The following is an 18027-nucleotide window of genomic DNA, read 5'->3' on the forward strand; positions in this document are numbered from 1 at the left end:
GTGCTAAACTTCCATTTTAAGTTGACTTACCTCTACTGAAGGAAAAGTCACAAAACATGACGAGTGTTTAATGATGCTCACCAAAAATACTAACGTTGAGTGCTGTTTCAACCAAAATATACATAAAAGAGGTTTACCACCAACTATCTGAAAATAGTTTGTGCTAAAAAAGCATCAAGAGGATAGGACACAGAAAACAGAGCAAACAATAAACACGAGCAACAGGGTGCAACCAGAAGCACTTTCCAATCTGATACATTTCTTTCCCAAACCTACCTATTGCATTGACAAACTACAAGTGGACAACACAAGTGGCTTGAGTAGCTCAGTTGGTAGAGCATCAGACTTTTAATCTGAGGGTCCAGGGTTCGAGTCCCTGTTCAAGTGCCACACTATGGATGTAGCAGGAAATACAGGTGCTGTGCAAGCTCTTGAATTGCTTCCTTACATTGGACAGCAGTGCTAAAACTGCTACATTTCACACCTGTTACCAGCCAGTTCTTTTGCTCTTGCAACAATGTCCTGGCCCATTCCTCTCAACTGTACCAAATGATTCAATAACAGCCCATTATCAATAAAAAAAGGTCTTTTGGAAGCCGAAATAGCTCAGCTGAGAGAGCGCTAGACTGAAGATCTAGAGGTCCTTGGTTCAATCCGGAGTTTCGGCAATCACGTACTTCTCCGTTTACATTTAATACTCAGTCACATCAATACTCGTATGTTAAATGTGTGTCATTCCCCCTCTTACCATGCTCTCGTTCCTGGCTTTTTCCTGGAATTTCCCATTTCCTTTATCCAACAATGCCACTTATTCACAAAATCGCTTCCCGTTTGCATAACAAATAAATACATATACACATACACACCTTTTTTAAACGCATACTTCCCACCATGCTTCCATCCACTTGCCACTGATTAGTGGCTTTCTGTTTGTGCAAAAGTGGATGAAACAGAGAAAGCAATCACATAAGTAAACGGTCCAACCCATGGCAGCTTAGTGTGTACCCTTAGTGTGTAGCCAAGTGAATGGCTCATTAATAAGCCACTGTGTTACAAAGATGGGCTCTTGGGCTATAGAGGGGGACTTTTCCCTGAGGAAATTTGCTTAGGCTCAGGGATTCTTGTGATAAGCAAGAAAAATACTTAGGTGCACTTCATGTGTAAACAGCTCTCTGTCGTAGTCAAACTTAGCCTATAGCAAATTGGTCCAAATCAAAACAAAGGAATCCATCTTTGTGTGTGAGAGGAGAGTGTCTCTTTTGCAATACAAATTCAAACAGCCATTCCTTAGCTACACCAATGTAACACAAAAGATGCATGGTCCTAAACTTCCATTTTAAGTTGACTTACCTCTACTGAAGGAAAAGTCACAAAACATGACGAGTGTTTAATGATGCTCACCAAAAATACTAACGTTGAGTGCTGTTTCAACCAAAATATACATAAAAGAGGTTTACCACAAACTATCTGAAAATAGTTTATGCTAAAAAAGCATCAAGAGGATAGGACACAGAAAACAGAGCAAACAATAAACACGAGCAACAGGGTGCAACCAGAAGCACTTTCCAATCTGATACATTTCTTTCCCAAACCTACCTATTGCATTGACAAACTACAAGTGGACAACACAAGTGGCTTGAGTAGCTCAGTTGGTAGAGCATCAGACTTTTAATCTGAGGGTCCAGGGTTCGAGTCCCTGTTCAAGTGCCACACTATGGATGTAGCAGGAAATACAGGTGCTGTGCAAGCTCTTGAATTGCTTCCTTGCATTGGACAGCAGTGCTAAAACTGCTACATTTCACACCTGTTACCAGCCAGTTCTTTTGCTCTTGCAACAATGTCCTGGCCCATTCCTCTCAACTGTACCACATGAATCAATAACAGCCCATTGTCAATAAAAAAAGCTCTTTTGGAAGCCGAAATAGCTCAGCTGGGAGAGCGCTAGACTGAAGATCTAGAGGTCTTTGGTTCAATCCCGAGTTTCGGCAATCACGTACTTCTCCGTTTACATTTAATACTCAGTCACATCAATACTCGTATGTTAAATGTGTGCGATTCCCACTCTTACCATGCTCTCAAAAGCTCTCATTCCTGGCTTTATCCTGGAATTTCCCATTTCCTTTATCCAACAATGCCACTTATTCACAAAATCGCTTCCCGTTTGCATATCAAATAAATACATATACACATACACACCTTTTTTAAACGCATACTTCCCACCATGCTTCCATCCACTTGCCACTGATTAGTGGCTTTCTGTTTGTGCAAAAGTGGATGAAACAGAGAGAGCAATCACATAAGTAAACGGTCCAACCCATGGCAGCTTAGTGTGTACCCTTAGTGTGTAGCCAAGTGAATGGCTCATTAATAAGCCACTGTGTTACAAAGATGGGCTCTTGGGCTATAGAGGGGGACTTTTCCCTGAGGAAATTTGCTTAGGCTCAGGGATTCTTGTGATAAGCAAGAAAAATACTTAGGTGCACTTCATGTGTAAACAGCTCTCTGTCGTAGTCAAACTTAGCCTATAGCAAATTGGTCCAAATCAAAACAAAGGAATCCATCTTTGTGTGTGAGAGGAGAGTGTCTCTTTTGCAATACAAATTCAAACAGCCATTCCTTAGCTACACCAATGTAACACAAAAGATGCATGGTAATAAACTTCCATTTTAAGTTGACTTACCTCTACTGAAGGAAAAGTCACAAAACATGACGAGTGTTTAATGATGCTCACCAAAAATACTAACGTTGAGTGCTGTTTCAACCAAAATATACATAAAAGAGGTTTACCACCAACTATCTGAAAATAGTTTATGCTAAAAAAGCATCAAGAGAATAGGACACAGAAAACAGAGCAAACAATAAACACGAGCAACAGGGTGCAACCAGAAGCACTTTCCAATCTGATACATTTCTTTCCCAAACCTACCTATTGCATTGACAAACTACAAGTGGACAACACAAGTGGCTTGAGTAGCTCAGTTGGTAGAGCATCAGACTTTTAATCTGATGGTCCAGGGTTCGAGTCCCTGTTCAAGTGCCACACTATGGATGTAGCAGGAAATACAGGTGCTGTGCAAGCTCTAGAATTGCTTCCTTACATTGGACAGCAGTGCTAAAACTGCTACATTTCACACCTGTTACCAGCCAGTTCTTTTGCTCTTGCAACAATGTCCTGGCCCATTCCTCTCAACTGTACCACATGAATCAATAACAGCCCATTGTCAATAAAAAAAGCTCTTTTGGAAGCCGAAATAGCTCAGCTGGGAGAGCGCTAGACTGAAGATCTAGAGGTCCTTGGTTCAATCCCGAGTTTCGGCAATCACGTACTTCTCCGTTTACATTTAATACTCAGTCACATCAATACTCGTATGTTAAATGTCTGTGATTCCCACTCTTACCATGCTCTCATTCCTGGCTTTTTCCTGGAATTTCCCATTTCCTTTATCCAACAATGCCACTTATTCACAAAATCGCTTCCCGTTTGCATATCAAATAAATACATATACACATACACACCTTTTTTAAACGCATACTTCCCACCATGCTTCCATCCACTTGCCACTGATTAGTGGCTTTCTGTTTGTGCAAAAGTGGATGAAACAGAGAGAGCAATCACATAAGTAAACGGTCCAACCCATGGCAGCTTAGTGTGTACCCTTAGTGTGTAGCCAAGTGAATGGCTCATTAATAAGCCACTGTGTTACAAAGATGGGCTCTTGGGCTATAGAGGGGGACTTTTCCCTGAGGAAATTTGCTTAGGCTCAGGGATTTTTGTGATAAGCAAGAAAAATACTTAGGTGCACTTCATGTGTAAACAGCTCTCTGTCGTAGTCAAACTTAGCCTATAGCAAATTGGTCCAAATCAAAACAAAGGAATCCATCTTTGTGTGTGAGAGGAGAGTGTCTCTTTTGCAATACAAATTCAAACAGCCATTCCTTAGCTACACCAATGTAACACAAAAGATGCATGGTCCTAAACTTCCATTTTAAGTTGACTTACCTCTACTGAAGGAAAAGTCACAAAACATGACGAGTGTTTAATGATGCTCACCAAAAATACTAATGTTGAGTGCTGTTTCAACCAAAATATACATAAAAGAGGTTTACCACCAACTATCTGAAAATAGTTTATGCTAAAAAAGCATCAAGAGGATAGGACACAGAAAACAGAGCAAACAATAAACACGAGCAACAGGGTGCAACCAGAAGCACTTTCCAATCTGATACATTTCTTTCCCAAACCTACCTATTGCATTGACAAACTACAAGTGGACAACACAAGTGGCTTGAGTAGCTCAGTTGGTAGAGCATCAGACTTTTAATCTGAGGGTCCAGGGTTCGAGTCCCTGTTCAAGTGCCACACTATGGATGTAGCAGGAAATACAGGTGCTGTGCAAGCTCTTGAATTGCTTCCTTATATTGGACAGCAGTGCTAAAACTGCTACATTTCACACCTGTTACCAGCCAGTTCTTTTGCTCTTGCAACAATGTCCTGGCCCATTCCTCTCAACTGTACCACATGAATCAATAACAGCCCATTGTCAATAAAAAAAGCTCTTTTGGAAGCCGAAATAGCTCAGCTGGGAGAGCGCTAGACTGAAGATCTAGAGGTCCTTGGTTCAATCCCGAGTTTCGGCAATCACGTACTTCTCCGTTTACATTTAATACTCAGTCACATCAATACTCGTATGTTAAATGTGTGCGATTCCCACTCTTACCATGCTCTCAAAAGCTCTCATTCCTGGCTTTATCCTGGAATTTCCCATTTCCTTTATCCAACAATGCCACTTATTCACAAAATCGCTTCCCGTTTGCATATCAAATAAATACATATACACATACACACCTTTTTTAAACGCATACTTCCCACCATGCTTCCATCCACTTGCCACTGATTAGTGGCTTTCTGTTTGTGCAAAAGTGGATGAAACAGAGAGAGCAATCACATAAGTAAACGGTCCAACCCATGGCAGCTTAGTGTGTACCCTTAGTGTGTAGCCAAGTGAATGGCTCATTAATAAGCCACTGTGTTACAAAGATGGGCCCTTGGGCTATAGAGGGGGACTTTTCCCTGAGGAAATTTGCTTAGGCTCAGGGATTCTTGTGATAAGCAAGAAAAATACTTAGGTGCACTTCATGTGTAAACAGCTCTCTGTCGTAGTCAAACTTAGCCTATAGCAAATTGGTCCAAATCAAAACAAAGGAATCCATCTTTGTGTGTGAGAGGAGAGTGTCTCTTTTGCAATACAAATTCAAACAGCCATTCCTTAGCTACACCAATGTAACACAAAAGATGCATGGTGCTAAACTTCCATTTTAAGTTGACTTACCTCTACTGAAGGAAAAGTCACAAAACATGACGAGTGTTTAATGATGCTCACCAAAAATACTAACGTTGAGTGCTGTTTCAACCAAAATATACGTAAAAGAGGTTTACCACCAACTATCTGAAAATAGTTTATGCTAAAAAAGTATCAAGAGGATGGGACACAGAAGACAGAGCAAACAATAAACACGAGCAACAGGGTGCAACCAGAAGCACTTTCCAATCTGATACATTTCTTTCCCAAACCTACCTATTGCATTGACAAACTACAAGTGGACAACACAAGTGGCTTGAGTAGCTCAGTTGGTAGAGCATCAGACTTTTAATCTGAGGGTCCAGGGTTCAAGTCCCTGTTCAAGTGCCACACTATGGATGTAGCAGGAAATACAGGTGCTGTGCAAGCTCTTGAATTGCTTCCTTATATTGGACAGTAGTGCTAAAACTGCTACATTTCACACCTGTTACCAGCCAGTTCTTTTGCTCTTGCAACAATGTCCTGGCCCATTCCTCTCAACTGTACCACATGAATCAATAACAGCCCATTGTCAATAAAAAAAGCTCTTTTTGTAGCCGAAATAGCTCAGCTGGGAGAGCGCTAGACTGAAGATCTAGAGGTCCTTGGTTCAATCCCGAGTTTCGGCAATCACGTACTTCTCCGTTTACATTTAATACTCAGTCACATCAATACTCGTATGTTAAATGTGTGCGATTCCCACTCTTACCATGCTCTCATTCCTGGCTTTTTCCTGGAATGTCCCATTTCCTTTATCCAACAATGCCACTTATTCACAAAATCGCTTCCCGTTTGCATAACAAATAAATACATATACACATACACACCTTTTTTAAACGCATACTTCCCACCATGCTTCCATCCACTTGCCACTGATTAGTGGCTTTCTGTTTGTGCAAAAGTGGATGAAACAGAGAGAGCAATCACATAAGTAAACGGTCCAACCCATGGCAGCTTAGTGTGTACCCTTAGTGTGTAGCCAAGTGAATGGCTCATTAATAAGCCACTGTGTTACAAAGATGGGCTCTTGGGCTATAGAGGGGGACTTTTCCCTGAGGAAATTTGCTTAGGCTCAGGGATTTTTGTGATAAGCAAGAAAAATACTTAGGTGCACTTCATGTGTAAACAGCTCTCTGTCGTAGTCAAACTTAGCCTATAGCAAATTGGTCCAAATCAAAACAAAGGAATCCATCTTTGTGTGTGAGAGGAGAGTGTCTCTTTTGCAATACAAATTCAAACAGCCATTCCTTAGCTACACCAATGTAACACAAAAGATGCATGGTCCTAAACTTCCATTTTAAGTTGACTTACCTCTACTGAAGGAAAAGTCACAAAACATGACGAGTGTTTAATGATGCTCACCAAAAATACTAATGTTGAGTGCTGTTTCAACCAAAATATACATAAAAGAGGTTTACCACCAACTATCTGAAAATAGTTTATGCTAAAAAAGCATCAAGAGGATAGGACACAGAAAACAGAGCAACCAATAAACACGAGCAACAGGGTGCAACCAGAAGCACTTTCCAATCTGATACATTTCTTTCCCAAACCTACCTATTGCATTGACAAACTACAAGTGGACAACACAAGTGGCTTGAGTAGCTCAGTTGGTAGAGCATCAGACTTTTAATCTGAGGGTCCAGGGTTCGAGTCCCTGTTCAAGTGCCACACTATGGATGTAGCAGGAAATACAGGTGCTGTGCAAGCTCTTGAATTGCTTCCTTATATTGGACAGCAGTGCTAAAACTGCTACATTTCACACCTGTTACCAGCCAGTTCTTTTGCTCTTGCAACAATGTCCTGGCCCATTCCTCTCAACTGTACCAAATGATTCAATAACAGCCCATTGTCAATAAAAAAAGGTATTTCAGAAGCCGAAATAGCTCAGCTGGGAGAGCGCTAGACTGAAGATCTAGAGGTCCTTGGTTCAATCCCGAGTTTCGGCAATCACGTACTTCTCCGTTTACATTTAATACTCAGTCACATCAATACTCGTATGTTAAATGTGCGATTCCCACTCTTACCATGCTCTCAAAAGCTCTCATTCCTGGCTTTTTCCTGGAATGTCCCATTTCCTTTATCCAACAATGCCACTTATTCACAAAATCGCTTCCCGTTTGCATATCAAATAAATACATATACACATACACACCTTTTTTAAACGCATACTTCCCACCATGCTTCCATCCACTTGCCACTGATTAGTGGCTTTCTGTTTGTGCAAAAGTGGATGAAACAGAGAGAGCAATCACATAAGTAAACGGTCCAACCCATGGCAGCTTAGTGTGTACCCTTAGTGTGTAGCCAAGTGAATGGCTCATTAATAAGCCACTGTGTTACAAAGATGGGCCCTTGGGCTATAGAGGGGGACTTTTCCCTGAGGAAATTTGCTTAGGCTCAGGGATTCTTGTGATAAGCAAGAAAAATACTTAGGTGCACTTCATGTGTAAACAGCTCTCTGTCGTAGTCAAACTTAGCCTATAGCAAATTGGTCCAAATCAAAACAAAGGAATCCATCTTTGTGTGTGAGAGGAGAGTGTCTCTTTTGCAATACAAATTCAAACAGCCATTCCTTAGCTACACCAATGTAACACAAAAGATGCATGGTCCTAAACTTCCATTTTAAGTTGACTTACCTCTACTGAAGGAAAAGTCACAAAACATGACGAGTGTTTAATGATGCTCACCAAAAATACTAACGTTGAGTGCTGTTTCAACCAAAATATACATAAAAGAGGTTTACCACCAACTATCTGAAAATAGTTTATGCTAAAAAAGCATCAAGAGGATAGGACACAGAAAACAGAGCAAACAATAAACACGAGCAACAGGGTGCAACCAGAAGCACTTTCCAATCTGATACATTTCTTTCCCAAACCTACCTATTGCATTGACAAACTACAAGTGGACAACACAAGTGGCTTGAGTAGCTCAGTTGGTAGAGCATCAGACTTTTAATCTGAGGGTCCAGGGTTCAAGTCCCTGTTCAAGTGCCACACTATGGATGTAGCAGGAAATACAGGTGCTGTGCAAGCTCTTGAATTGCTTCCTTATATTGGACAGTAGTGCTAAAACTGCTACATTTCACACCTGTTACCAGCCAGTTCTTTTGCTCTTGCAACAATGTCCTGGCCCATTCCTCTCAACTGTACCACATGAATCAATAACAGCCCATTGTCAATAAAAAAAGCTCTTTTTGTAGCCGAAATAGCTCAGCTGGGAGAGCGCTAGACTGAAGATCTAGAGGTCCTTGGTTCAATCCCGAGTTTCGGCAATCACGTACTTCTCCGTTTACATTTAATACTCAGTCACATCAATACTCGTATGTTAAATGTGTGCGATTCCCACTCTTACCATGCTCTCATTCCTGGCATTTTCCTGGAATGTCCCATTTCCTTTATCCAACAATGCCACTTATTCACAAAATCGCTTCCCGTTTGCATAACAAATAAATACATATACACATACACACCTTTTTTAAACGCATACTTCCCACCATGCTTCCATCCACTTGCCACTGATTAGTGGCTTTCTGTTTGTGCAAAAGTGGATGAAACAGAGAGAGCAATCACATAAGTAAACGGTCCAACCCATGGCAGCTTAGTGTGTACCCTTAGTGTGTAGCCAAGTGAATGGCTCATTAATAAGCCACTGTGTTACAAAGATGGGCTCTTGGGCTATAGAGGGGGACTTTTCCCTGAGGAAATTTGCTTAGGCTCAGGGATTTTTGTGATAAGCAAGAAAAATACTTAGGTGCACTTCATGTGTAAACAGCTCTCTGTCGTAGTCAAACTTAGCCTATAGCAAATTGGTCCAAATCAAAACAAAGGAATCCATCTTTGTGTGTGAGAGGAGAGTGTCTCTTTTGCAATACAAATTCAAACAGCCATTCCTTAGCTACACCAATGTAACACAAAAGATGCATGGTCCTAAACTTCCATTTTAAGTTGACTTACCTCTACTGAAGGAAAAGTCACAAAACATGACGAGTGTTTAATGATGCTCACCAAAAATACTAATGTTGAGTGCTGTTTCAACCAAAATATACATAAAAGAGGTTTACCACCAACTAACTGAAAATAGTTTATGCTAAAAAAGCATCAAGAGGATAGGACACAGAAAACAGAGCAAACAATAAACACGAGCAACAGGGTGCAACCAGAAGCACTTTCCAATCTGATACATTTCTTTCCCAAACCTACCTATTGCATTGACAAACTACAAGTGGACAACACAAGTGGCTTGAGTAGCTCAGTTGGTAGAGCATCAGACTTTTAATCTGAGGGTCCAGGGTTCGAGTCCCTGTTCAAGTGCCACACTATGGATGTAGCAGGAAATACAGGTGCTGTGCAAGCTCTTGAATTGCTTCCTTATATTGGACAGCAGTGCTAAAACTGCTACATTTCACACCTGTTACCAGCCAGTTCTTTTGCTCTTGCAACAATGTCCTGGCCCATTCCTCTCAACTGTACCAAATGATTCAATAACAGCCCATTGTCAATAAAAAAAGGTATTTCAGAAGCCGAAATAGCTCAGCTGGGAGAGCGCTAGACTGAAGATCTAGAGGTCCTTGGTTCAATCCCGAGTTTCGGCAATCACGTACTTCTCCGTTTACATTTAATACTCAGTCACATCAATACTCGTATGTTAAATGTGCGATTCCCACTCTTACCATGCTCTCAAAAGCTCTCATTCCTGGCTTTTTCCTGGAATGTCCCATTTCCTTTATCCAACAATGCCACTTATTCACAAAATCGCTTCCCGTTTGCATATCAAATAAATACATATACACATACACACCTTTTTTAAACGCATACTTCCCACCATGCTTCCATCCACTTGCCACTGATTAGTGGCTTTCTGTTTGTGCAAAAGTGGATGAAACAGAGAGAGCAATCACATAAGTAAACGGTCCAACCCATGGCAGCTTAGTGTGTACCCTTAGTGTGTAGCCAAGTGAATGGCTCATTAATAAGCCACTGTGTTACAAAGATGGGCCCTTGGGCTATAGAGGGGGACTTTTCCCTGAGGAAATTTGCTTAGGCTCAGGGATTCTTGTGATAAGCAAGAAAAATACTTAGGTGCACTTCATGTGTAAACAGCTCTCTGTCGTAGTCAAACTTAGCCTATAGCAAATTGGTCCAAATCAAAACAAAGGAATCCATCTTTGTGTGTGAGAGGAGAGTGTCTCTTTTGCAATACAAATTCAAACAGCCATTCCTTAGCTACACCAATGTAACACAAAAGATGCATGGTCCTAAACTTCCATTTTAAGTTGACTTACCTCTACTGAAGGAAAAGTCACAAAACATGACGAGTGTTTAATGATGCTCACCAAAAATACTAACGTTGAGTGCTGTTTCAACCAAAATATACATAAAAGAGGTTTACCACCAACTATCTGAAAATAGTTTATGCTAAAAAAGCATCAAGAGGATAGGACACAGAAAACAGAGCAAACAATAAACACGAGCAACAGGGTGCAACCAGAAGCACTTTCCAATCTGATACATTTCTTTCCCAAACCTACCTATTGCATTGACAAACTACAAGTGGACAACACAAGTGGCTTGAGTAGCTCAGTTGGTAGAGCATCAGACTTTTAATCTGAGGGTCCAGGGTTCAAGTCCCTGTTCAAGTGCCACACTATGGATGTAGCAGGAAATACAGGTGCTGTGCAAGCTCTTGAATTGCTTCCTTATATTGGACAGTAGTGCTAAAACTGCTACATTTCACACCTGTTACCAGCCAGTTCTTTTGCTCTTGCAACAATGTCCTGGCCCATTCCTCTCAACTGTACCACATGAATCAATAACAGCCCATTGTCAATAAAAAAAGCTCTTTTTGTAGCCGAAATAGCTCAGCTGGGAGAGCGCTAGACTGAAGATCTAGAGGTCCTTGGTTCAATCCCGAGTTTCGGCAATCACGTACTTCTCCGTTTACATTTAATACTCAGTCACATCAATACTCGTATGTTAAATGTGTGCGATTCCCACTCTTACCATGCTCTCATTCCTGGCATTTTCCTGGAATGTCCCATTTCCTTTATCCAACAATGCCACTTATTCACAAAATCGCTTCCCGTTTGCATAACAAATAAATACATATACACATACACACCTTTTTTAAACGCATACTTCCCACCATGCTTCCATCCACTTGCCACTGATTAGTGGCTTTCTGTTTGTGCAAAAGTGGATGAAACAGAGAGAGCAATCACATAAGTAAACGGTCCAACCCATGGCAGCTTAGTGTGTACCCTTAGTGTGTAGCCAAGTGAATGGCTCATTAATAAGCCACTGTGTTACAAAGATGGGCTCTTGGGCTATAGAGGGGGACTTTTCCCTGAGGAAATTTGCTTAGGCTCAGGGATTTTTGTGATAAGCAAGAAAAATACTTAGGTGCACTTCATGTGTAAACAGCTCTCTGTCGTAGTCAAACTTAGCCTATAGCAAATTGGTCCAAATCAAAACAAAGGAATCCATCTTTGTGTGTGAGAGGAGAGTGTCTCTTTTGCAATACAAATTCAAACAGCCATTCCTTAGCTACACCAATGTAACACAAAAGATGCATGGTCCTAAACTTCCATTTTAAGTTGACTTACCTCTACTGAAGGAAAAGTCACAAAACATGACGAGTGTTTAATGATGCTCACCAAAAATACTAATGTTGAGTGCTGTTTCAACCAAAATATACATAAAAGAGGTTTACCACCAACTAACTGAAAATAGTTTATGCTAAAAAAGCATCAAGAGGATAGGACACAGAAAACAGAGCAAACAATAAACACGAGCAACAGGGTGCAACCAGAAGCACTTTCCAATCTGATACATTTCTTTCCCAAACCTACCTATTGCATTGACAAACTACAAGTGGACAACACAAGTGGCTTGAGTAGCTCAGTTGGTAGAGCATCAGACTTTTAATCTGAGGGTCCAGGGTTCGAGTCCCTGTTCAAGTGCCACACTATGGATGTAGCAGGAAATACAGGTGCTGTGCAAGCTCTTGAATTGCTTCCTTATATTGGACAGCAGTGCTAAAACTGCTACATTTCACACCTGTTACCAGCCAGTTCTTTTGCTCTTGCAACAATGTCCTGGCCCATTCCTCTCAACTGTACCAAATGATTCAATAACAGCCCATTGTCAATAAAAAAAGGTATTTCAGAAGCCGAAATAGCTCAGCTGGGAGAGCGCTAGACTGAAGATCTAGAGGTCCTTGGTTCAATCCCGAGTTTCGGCAATCACGTACTTCTCCGTTTACATTTAATACTCAGTCACATCAATACTCGTATGTTAAATGTGTGCGATTCCCACTCTTACCATGCTCTCAAAAGCTCTCATTCCTGGCTTTTTCCTGGAATTTCCCATTTCCTTTATCCAACAATGCCACTTATTCACAAAATCGCTTCCCGTTTGCATATCAAATAAATACATATACACATACACACCTTTTTTAAACGCATACTTCCCACCATGCTTCCATCCACTTGCCACTGATTAGTGGCTTTCTGTTTGTGCAAAAGTGGATGAAACAGAGAGAGCAATCACATAAGTAAACGGTCCAACCCATGGCAGCTTAGTGTGTACCCTTAGTGTGTAGCTAAGTGAATGGCTCATTAATAAGCCACTGTGTTACAAAGATGGGCTCTTGGGCTATAGAGGGGGACTTTTCCCTGAGGAAATTTGCTTAGGCTCAGGGATTCTTGTGATAAGCAAGAAAAATACTTAGGTGCACTTCATGTGTAAACAGCTCTCTGTCGTAGTCAAACTTAGCCTATAGCAAATTGGTCCAAATCAAAACAAAGGAATCCATCTTTGTGTGTGAGAGGAGAGTGTCTCTTTTGCAATACAAATTCAAACAGCCATTCCTTAGCTACACCAATGTAACACAAAAGATGCATGGTCCTAAACTTCCATTTTAAGTTGACTTACCTCTACTGAAGGAAAAGTCACAAAACATGACGAGTGTTTAATGATGCTCACCAAAAATACTAACGTTGAGTGCTGTTTCAACCAAAATATACATAAAAGAGGTTTACCACCAACTATCTGAAAATAGTTTATGCTAAAAAAGCATCAAGAGGATAGGACACAGAAAACAGAGCAAACAATAAACACGAGCAACAGGGTGCAACCAGAAGCACTTTCCAATCTGATACATTTCTTTCCCAAACCTACCTATTGCATTGACAAACTACAAGTGGACAACACAAGTGGCTTGAGTAGCTCAGTTGGTAGAGCATCAGACTTTTAATCTGAGGGTCCAGGGTTCGAGTCCCTGTTCAAGTGCCACACTATGGATGTAGCAGGAAATACAGGTGCTGTGCAAGCTCTTGAATGGCTTCCTTACATTGGACAGCAGTGCTAAAACTGCTACATTTCACACCTGTTACCAGCCAGTTCTTTTGCTCTTGCAACAATGTCCTGGCCCATTCCTCTCAACTGTACCACATGAATCAATAACAGCCCATTGTCAATAAAAAAAGGTCTTTTGGAAGCAGAAATAGCTCAGCTGGGAGAGCGCTAGACTGAAGATCTAGAGGTCCTTGGTTCAATCCCGAGTTTCGGCAATCACGTACTTCTCCGTTTACATTTAATACTCAGTCACATCAATACTCGTATGTTAAATGTGTGCGATTCCCACTCTTACCATGCTCTCATTCCTGGCTTTTTCCTGGAATGTCCCATTTCCTTTATCCAACAATGCCACTTATTCACAAAATCGCTTCCCGTTTGCATAACAAATAAATACATATACACATACACACCTTTTTTAAACGCATACTTCCCACCATGCTTCCATCCACTTGCCACTGATTAGTGGCTTTCTGTTTGTGCAAAAGTGGATGAAACAGAGAGAGCAATCACATAAGTAAACGGTCCAACCCATGGCAGCTTAGTGTGTACCCTTAGTGTGTATCCAAGTGAATGGCTCATTAATAAGCCACTGTGTTACAAAGATGGGCTCTTGGGCTATAGAGGGGGACTTTTCCCTGAGGAAATTTGCTTAGGCTCAGGGATTCTTGTGATAAGCAAGAAAAATACTTAGGTGCACTTCATGTGTAAACAGCTCTCTGTCGTAGTCAAACTTAGCCTATAGCAAATTGGTCCAAATCAAAACAAAGGAATCCATCTTTGTGTGTGAGAGGAGAGTGTCTCTTTTGCAATACAAATTCAAACAGCCATTCCTTAGCTACACCAATGTAACACAAAAGATGCATGGTCCTAAACTTCCATTTTAAGTTGACTTACCTCTACTGAAGGAAAAGTCACAAAACATGACGAGTGTTTAATGATGCTCACCAAAAATACTAATGTTGAGTGCTGTTTCAACCAAAATATACATAAAAGAGGTTTACCACCAACTATCTGAAAATAGTTTATGCTAAAAAAGCATCAAGAGGATAGGACACAGAAAACAGAGCAAACAATAAACACGAGCAACAGGGTGCAACCAGAAGCACTTTCCAATCTGATACATTTCTTTCCCAAACCTACCTATTGCATTGACAAACTACAAGTGGACAACACAAGTGGCTTGAGTAGCTCAGTTGGTAGAGCATCAGACTTTTAATCTGAGGGTCCAGGGTTCGAGTCCCTGTTCAAGTGCCACACTATGGATGTAGCAGGAAATACAGGTGCTGTGCAAGCTCTTGAATTGCTTCCTTATATTGGACAGCAGTGCTAAAACTGCTACATTTCACACCTGTTACCAGCCAGTTCTTTTGCTCTTGCAACAATGTCCTGGCCCATTCCTCTCAACTGTACCAAATGATTCAATAACAGCCCATTGTCAATAAAAAAAGGTATTTCAGAAGCCGAAATAGCTCAGCTGGGAGAGCGCTAGACTGAAGATCTAGAGGTCCTTGGTTCAATCCCGAGTTTCGGCAATCACGTACTTCTCCGTTTACATTTAATACTCAGTCACATCAATACTGGTATGTTAAATGTGTGCGATTCCCACTCTTACCATGCTCTCAAAAGCTCTCATTCCTGGCTTTTTCCTGGAATTTCCCATTTCCTTTATCCAACAATGCCACTTATTCACAAAATCGCTTCCCGTTTGCATATCAAATAAATACATATACACATACACACCTTTTTTAAACGCATACTTCCCACCATGCTTCCATCCACTTGCCACTGATTAGTGGCTTTCTGTTTGTGCAAAAGTGGATGAAACAGAGAGAGCAATCACATAAGTAAACGGTCCAACCCATGGCAGCTTAGTGTGTACCCTTAGTGTGTAGCCAAGTGAATGGCTCATTAATAAGCCACTGTGTTACAAAGATGGGCCCTTGGGCTATAGAGGGGGACTTTTCCCTGAGGAAATTTGCTTAGGCTCAGGGATTCTTGTGATAAGCAAGAAAAATACTTAGGTGCACTTCATGTGTAAACAGCTCTCTGTCGTAGTCAAACTTAGCCTATAGCAAATTGGTCCAAATCAAAACAAAGGAATCCATCTTTGTGTGTGAGAGGAGAGTGTCTCTTTTGCAATACAAATTCAAACAGCCATTCCTTAGCTACACCAATGTAACACAAAAGATGCATGGTGCTAAACTTCCATTTTAAGTTGACTTACCTCTACTGAAGGAAAAGTCACAAAACATGACGAGTGTTTAATGATGCTCACCAAAAATACTAACGTTGAGTGCTGTTTCAACCAAAATATACGTAAAAGAGGTTTACCACCAACTATCTGAAAATAGTTTATGCTAAAAAAGTATCAAGAGGATGGGACACAGAAGACAGAGCAAACAATAAACACGAGCAACAGGGTGCAACCAGAAGCACTTTCCAATCTGATACATTTCTTTCCCAAACCTACCTATTGCATTGACAAACTACAAGTGGACAACACAAGTGGCTTGAGTAGCTCAGTTGGTAGAGCATCAGACTTTTAATCTGAGGGTCCAGGGTTCAAGTCCCTGTTCAAGTGCCACACTATGGATGTAGCAGGAAATACAGGTGCTGTGCAAGCTCTTGAATTGCTTCCTTATATTGGACAGTAGTGCTAAAACTGCTACATTTCACACCTGTTACCAGCCAGTTCTTTTGCTCTTGCAACAATGTCCTGGCCCATTTCTCTCAACTGTACCACATGAATCAATAACAGCCCATTGTCAATAAAAAAAGCTCTTTTTGTAGCCGAAATAGCTCAGCTGGGAGAGCGCTAGACTGAAGATCTAGAGGTCCTTGGTTCAATCCCGAGTTTCGGCAATCACGTACTTCTCCGTTTACATTTAATACTCAGTCACATCAATACTCGTATGTTAAATGTGTGCGATTCCCACTCTTACCATGCTCTCATTCCTGGCTTTTTCCTGGAATGTCCCATTTCCTTTATCCAACAATGCCACTTATTCACAAAATCGCTTCCCGTTTGCATAACAAATAAATACATATACACATACACACCTTTTTTAAACGCATACTTCCCACCATGCTTCCATCCACTTGCCACTGATTAGTGGCTTTCTGTTTGTGCAAAAGTGGATGAAACAGAGAGAGCAATCACATAAGTAAACGGTCCAACCCATGGCAGCTTAGTGTGTACCCTTAGTGTGTAGCCAAGTGAATGGCTCATTAATAAGCCACTGTGGCACAAAGATGGGCTCTTGGGCTATAGAGGGGGACTTTTCCCTGAGGAAATTTGCTTAGGCTCAGGGATTTTTGTGATAAGCAAGAAAAATACTTAGGTGCACTTCATGTGTAAACAGCTCTCTGTCGTAGTCAAACTTAGCCTATAGCAAATTGGTCCAAATCAAAACAAAGGAATCCATCTTTGTGTGTGAGAGGAGAGTGTCTCTTTTGCAATACAAATTCAAACAGCCATTCCTTAGCTACACCAATGTAACACAAAAGATGCATGATCCTAAACTTCCATTTTAAGTTGACTTACCTCTACTGAAGGAAAAGTCACAAAACATGACGAGTGTTTAATGATGCTCACCAAAAATACTAATGTTGAGTGCTGTTTCAACCAAAATATACATAAAAGAGGTTTACCACCAACTAACTGAAAATAGTTTATGCTAAAAAAGCATCAAGAGGATAGGACACAGAAAACAGAGCAAACAATAAACACGAGCAACAGGGTGCAACCAGAAGCACTTTCCAATCTGATACATTTCTTTCCCAAACCTACCTATTGCATTGACAAACTACAAGTGGACAACACAAGTGGCTTGAGTAGCTCAGTTGGTAGAGCATCAGACTTTTAATCTGAGGGTCCAGGGTTCGAGTCCCTGTTCAAGTGCCACACTATGGATGTAGCAGGAAATACAGGTGCTGTGCAAGCTCTTGAATTGCTTCCTTATATTGGACAGCAGTGCTAAAACTGCTACATTTCACACCTGTTACCAGCCAGTTCTTTTGCTCTTGCAACAATGTCCTGGCCCATTCCTCTCAACTGTACCAAATGATTCAATAACAGCCCATTGTCAATAAAAAAAGGTATTTCAGAAGCCGAAATAGCTCAGCTGGGAGAGCGCTAGACTGAAGATCTAGAGGTCCTTGGTTCAATCCCGAGTTTCGGCAATCACGTACTTCTCCGTTTACATTTAATACTCAGTCACATCAATACTCGTATGTTAAATGTGTGCGATTCCCACTCTTACCATGCTCTCATTCCTGGCTTTTTCCTGGAATTTCCCATTTCCTTTATCCAACAATGCCACTTA

At 41.0% G+C, this 18027-nt stretch overlaps 26 non-coding genes across 26 annotated transcripts; all 26 read left to right on the forward strand.

Annotated features, from left to right (window-relative positions):
* Positions 1 to 314: 314 nt before the first annotated feature.
* On the forward strand, positions 315 to 387 carry trnak-uuu (transfer RNA lysine (anticodon UUU)). Its single transcript has one exon. It is a non-coding gene; the product is annotated as a tRNA-Lys (tRNA).
* Positions 388 to 1634: 1247 nt separating this feature from the next.
* trnak-uuu (transfer RNA lysine (anticodon UUU)) lies at positions 1635 to 1707 on the forward strand. Its single transcript has one exon. It is a non-coding gene; the product is annotated as a tRNA-Lys (tRNA).
* A 208-nt stretch (positions 1708 to 1915) lies between these two features.
* trnaf-gaa (transfer RNA phenylalanine (anticodon GAA)) lies at positions 1916 to 1988 on the forward strand. The gene has a single exon. It is a non-coding gene; the product is annotated as a tRNA-Phe (tRNA).
* Positions 1989 to 2964: 976 nt separating this feature from the next.
* Positions 2965 to 3037, forward strand: trnak-uuu (transfer RNA lysine (anticodon UUU)). The gene has a single exon. It is a non-coding gene; the product is annotated as a tRNA-Lys (tRNA).
* Positions 3038 to 3245: 208 nt separating this feature from the next.
* trnaf-gaa (transfer RNA phenylalanine (anticodon GAA)) lies at positions 3246 to 3318 on the forward strand. The gene has a single exon. It is a non-coding gene; the product is annotated as a tRNA-Phe (tRNA).
* A 966-nt stretch (positions 3319 to 4284) lies between these two features.
* trnak-uuu (transfer RNA lysine (anticodon UUU)) lies at positions 4285 to 4357 on the forward strand. Its single transcript has one exon. It is a non-coding gene; the product is annotated as a tRNA-Lys (tRNA).
* A 208-nt stretch (positions 4358 to 4565) lies between these two features.
* trnaf-gaa (transfer RNA phenylalanine (anticodon GAA)) lies at positions 4566 to 4638 on the forward strand. Its single transcript has one exon. It is a non-coding gene; the product is annotated as a tRNA-Phe (tRNA).
* A 976-nt stretch (positions 4639 to 5614) lies between these two features.
* On the forward strand, positions 5615 to 5687 carry trnak-uuu (transfer RNA lysine (anticodon UUU)). Its single transcript has one exon. It is a non-coding gene; the product is annotated as a tRNA-Lys (tRNA).
* Positions 5688 to 5895: 208 nt separating this feature from the next.
* On the forward strand, positions 5896 to 5968 carry trnaf-gaa (transfer RNA phenylalanine (anticodon GAA)). The gene has a single exon. It is a non-coding gene; the product is annotated as a tRNA-Phe (tRNA).
* A 966-nt stretch (positions 5969 to 6934) lies between these two features.
* Positions 6935 to 7007, forward strand: trnak-uuu (transfer RNA lysine (anticodon UUU)). The gene has a single exon. It is a non-coding gene; the product is annotated as a tRNA-Lys (tRNA).
* Positions 7008 to 7215: 208 nt separating this feature from the next.
* Positions 7216 to 7288, forward strand: trnaf-gaa (transfer RNA phenylalanine (anticodon GAA)). Its single transcript has one exon. It is a non-coding gene; the product is annotated as a tRNA-Phe (tRNA).
* A 974-nt stretch (positions 7289 to 8262) lies between these two features.
* trnak-uuu (transfer RNA lysine (anticodon UUU)) lies at positions 8263 to 8335 on the forward strand. The gene has a single exon. It is a non-coding gene; the product is annotated as a tRNA-Lys (tRNA).
* A 208-nt stretch (positions 8336 to 8543) lies between these two features.
* On the forward strand, positions 8544 to 8616 carry trnaf-gaa (transfer RNA phenylalanine (anticodon GAA)). Its single transcript has one exon. It is a non-coding gene; the product is annotated as a tRNA-Phe (tRNA).
* Positions 8617 to 9582: 966 nt separating this feature from the next.
* trnak-uuu (transfer RNA lysine (anticodon UUU)) lies at positions 9583 to 9655 on the forward strand. The gene has a single exon. It is a non-coding gene; the product is annotated as a tRNA-Lys (tRNA).
* Positions 9656 to 9863: 208 nt separating this feature from the next.
* trnaf-gaa (transfer RNA phenylalanine (anticodon GAA)) lies at positions 9864 to 9936 on the forward strand. Its single transcript has one exon. It is a non-coding gene; the product is annotated as a tRNA-Phe (tRNA).
* A 974-nt stretch (positions 9937 to 10910) lies between these two features.
* On the forward strand, positions 10911 to 10983 carry trnak-uuu (transfer RNA lysine (anticodon UUU)). The gene has a single exon. It is a non-coding gene; the product is annotated as a tRNA-Lys (tRNA).
* A 208-nt stretch (positions 10984 to 11191) lies between these two features.
* On the forward strand, positions 11192 to 11264 carry trnaf-gaa (transfer RNA phenylalanine (anticodon GAA)). Its single transcript has one exon. It is a non-coding gene; the product is annotated as a tRNA-Phe (tRNA).
* Positions 11265 to 12230: 966 nt separating this feature from the next.
* Positions 12231 to 12303, forward strand: trnak-uuu (transfer RNA lysine (anticodon UUU)). Its single transcript has one exon. It is a non-coding gene; the product is annotated as a tRNA-Lys (tRNA).
* A 208-nt stretch (positions 12304 to 12511) lies between these two features.
* On the forward strand, positions 12512 to 12584 carry trnaf-gaa (transfer RNA phenylalanine (anticodon GAA)). Its single transcript has one exon. It is a non-coding gene; the product is annotated as a tRNA-Phe (tRNA).
* A 976-nt stretch (positions 12585 to 13560) lies between these two features.
* Positions 13561 to 13633, forward strand: trnak-uuu (transfer RNA lysine (anticodon UUU)). The gene has a single exon. It is a non-coding gene; the product is annotated as a tRNA-Lys (tRNA).
* Positions 13634 to 14880: 1247 nt separating this feature from the next.
* Positions 14881 to 14953, forward strand: trnak-uuu (transfer RNA lysine (anticodon UUU)). Its single transcript has one exon. It is a non-coding gene; the product is annotated as a tRNA-Lys (tRNA).
* A 208-nt stretch (positions 14954 to 15161) lies between these two features.
* Positions 15162 to 15234, forward strand: trnaf-gaa (transfer RNA phenylalanine (anticodon GAA)). The gene has a single exon. It is a non-coding gene; the product is annotated as a tRNA-Phe (tRNA).
* Positions 15235 to 16210: 976 nt separating this feature from the next.
* trnak-uuu (transfer RNA lysine (anticodon UUU)) lies at positions 16211 to 16283 on the forward strand. Its single transcript has one exon. It is a non-coding gene; the product is annotated as a tRNA-Lys (tRNA).
* Positions 16284 to 16491: 208 nt separating this feature from the next.
* Positions 16492 to 16564, forward strand: trnaf-gaa (transfer RNA phenylalanine (anticodon GAA)). The gene has a single exon. It is a non-coding gene; the product is annotated as a tRNA-Phe (tRNA).
* A 966-nt stretch (positions 16565 to 17530) lies between these two features.
* On the forward strand, positions 17531 to 17603 carry trnak-uuu (transfer RNA lysine (anticodon UUU)). The gene has a single exon. It is a non-coding gene; the product is annotated as a tRNA-Lys (tRNA).
* Positions 17604 to 17811: 208 nt separating this feature from the next.
* On the forward strand, positions 17812 to 17884 carry trnaf-gaa (transfer RNA phenylalanine (anticodon GAA)). Its single transcript has one exon. It is a non-coding gene; the product is annotated as a tRNA-Phe (tRNA).
* Positions 17885 to 18027: the final 143 nt, after the last annotated feature.

This window comes from Oryzias latipes, chromosome 13, assembly GCF_053564925.1.
Source record: "Oryzias latipes strain Hd-rR chromosome 13, Olatipes_Hd-rR_3.1".
NCBI classification, from domain to species: domain Eukaryota; kingdom Metazoa; phylum Chordata; class Actinopteri; order Beloniformes; family Adrianichthyidae; genus Oryzias; species Oryzias latipes.